The 2,672-nt window shown below is 40.7% G+C and overlaps 1 non-coding gene across 1 annotated transcript; it reads right to left on the bottom strand.

Annotated features, from left to right (window-relative positions):
- Positions 1 to 616: 616 nt before the first annotated feature.
- On the bottom strand, positions 617 to 687 carry TRNAC-GCA. The gene has a single exon. It is a non-coding gene; the product is annotated as a tRNA-Cys (tRNA).
- Positions 688 to 2,672: the final 1,985 nt, after the last annotated feature.

Below are 2,672 nucleotides of genomic sequence, written 5' to 3'. Positions count from 1 at the left end.
GAGAGATATAGAGTTCCGCCAATTGAGCTGCAGTGATCGACTCTTTGATAGGCAGAAAATGAGCCACTTTGGTGAGTTTGTCGATGACAATGAATATAGCATCATTTCCATGCTTGGACTTTGGAAACCCAGTCACGAAGTCCATCTCAATGTGGTCAAACTTCCATTCTAGAATGGCAAGAGGTTGGAGGAGACCCGCTGGCCTTTGGTGTTCTGCCTTCACTCTTCTACAGACATCACATTCATTCACGAATTGAGCAATCTCACGCTTCATTCGAGTCCACCAATAAGCCTGCTTGAGGTCCTGATACATCTTCGTACTCCCAGGGTGGATGGAGAGGAGAGAATTGTGAGCCTCGTTCAAGATCACTTTACGAAGTTCACCTTTGGGCACAAAAAATACGATCCTCGAAGAAGAGAGTATCCTTGTCATCAAGGCGGTAAACTTGTACTCTTTTGGCAACCCAATCTCACTTAGTTGAGGATAGAACTATGGTATGGTTTCTCTAAACCCAGTATCGGCAGGCCCAGTTACTCTCTTGCCCGAACTTATGCGAAGTAAAAATTTATCGAATTCGATCAGCACTATAAAAAAAACCTAAGTATTTTATTGATCAGGCGGCACCCAGATTTGAACTGGGGATAAAGGATTTGCAGTCCCCTGCCTTACCGCTTGGCCATGCCGCCAAAAAATCCGATCAAAAATCTAGAAAACAGCAAGTATTCATCCACGTTTTCTTACGAAAAGCCCCTTTTATTTTGAATATAATTCTACTTACTTTTTTCCAATCTTTTTCAAAAAATCTATTCCTGCTTTTTTTGATCCAGTTTCTATTATTCTCCTCGATAGATTCTATCTTAAAACATACATTGTTAACACAATAAAACTTCCCATTTCTTTCTATTGAGATGAAAAAGAAGAAAAAGTGTTTTCACACATAGTAAAATTCAATTCCATTTCTTTCTATCTGAGATCAAAGGAAGATCAAGAAGATCCATTAGGACCTTGCAGTGGGATTTAGTATAATACTCCGAGATCTGTCTTGTCATACTCTATAGAATCATATCCAGAACCTAACATCGATTTCTGAGACCCTGCAGGTTATATGAGATCTAGTAAGCATGTTACTCTTTGTTTGATATTGAATTTTGATACCCTCTAGTCTCTTAGTGTGGTACACATACTCGTGTTAAAAGTCCTGTCGCATCTTTTTTACTTTCCTCACCTACGACCGCATGTCTATCAGCAGCATAGAAGTGAACAAATAATTGTATCACATTAGTGCGTCAACTTACTGCTGATAAATCCGGCGTCTGTATGAGAGTGTGAAAGTGTAGAGTTCTCGCTATCAGCATGTTTGATGTGATCTCTCAACTAAGCGTCCCGGTATTTTAATGTAGCAACACATACTTCTCTTTTTCATCACACTACGCAAGAACCTTGTGAGAGGCATCTCACATTATAAGACTGGTGACGGCTTGGATTCATCAGGCGAGTCAGAATTGGATCATGCGCTTATAATGTGTGATCTCAAAAGTTGTCTCTTTTTCAAATTAAGTTATCGTTGTGTAATTAAGCCATGATCAACAACTTTCGTCGATGACCGATATCAGAAAGTAATTAACATGACCGTGCTTCTTTGAGCGATAATCTTGGAGACGGACCCAGCTTCAGCAATTACGGATATAATACTTGAGAAAAGCGATTTGTATGTGAGCGTGCGCGTGTGGGGAGCCGTGGATAAGATCTAGTAACTTCCGAGGATGGGCGAGAAGTGCTACTAGCGTTGTTCACGAAGTTTCTAGAACGGAGGCTCCATTTCACAAGGTGCAGACCCGATTACTTTCTTAGGATATTAGTGCCCTGCTCACAATAGAATGCCTACTTGATTCTTCTTTTAGGCGAGCAGATGATATGAGCCTATCCTACTCCGTCCGAAGAACTACATCAAAGATCGAAGCCAAAATTCCGCACCTTCGCATAGAAGAATCTGGAGTCATTTTGAACGTAATTTTACATCGAACTTATCTCGAGGTACAACGCTAATTGTGCTTGCACCGATACTCTTCCTGGGCTTCAAGTGCAAAGAAAACCCTGTCTAGGTGATTGTCGTTTTATTACGGAGGCTTTATTAATAGCCTCTCCCATTACGAAGTGACAGATTTTAGTAATAGTGGAGTATGAAAGGAAATGAGATTCATTTCATTTTCGCGATTTTGCCACCAGATCTGATTTGAAGGGATACGTTCCGGTAACTAAAGTAGTAAACGGTCGGCTCATTGACGTAATTTTTTAGGCTTCAAGATAGGACAATATTGACATTGTTGTTTATTTTCAATATGACTCCCCATTAGCTTTTGATCCTTGTGAAACGCCGTTTGTGGGAATCACTCCTGCTGGCAAGAGCTCGAATCTCGTAATCTGTTATGACTCAGTACCCATAACGTGCGATCAGCTTGGAGAAATACTTGGGACCTTTGAGGTCTGTCTATTCTCCAATAATCGTGTGCATCTGGAGTTGATGAATGGGAATGATGATTTGGATACCGTATTGGTTAGTTTGTTCTGTATTGTCTCTTCCTTCGTTCGAAAATTGTTGACCTCGTGATGGTCAGTATCAACACAAAGGAGTCTTCCAGATTCTGCTTGCACTTCCTTCTTTTCTGCACAA

This window comes from Triticum urartu, chromosome 4 (assembly GCF_003073215.2).
Source record: "Triticum urartu cultivar G1812 chromosome 4, Tu2.1, whole genome shotgun sequence".
NCBI classification, from domain to species: Eukaryota; Viridiplantae; Streptophyta; class Magnoliopsida; order Poales; family Poaceae; genus Triticum; species Triticum urartu.
This window is presented reverse-complemented; position numbering and strand designations above follow the sequence as displayed.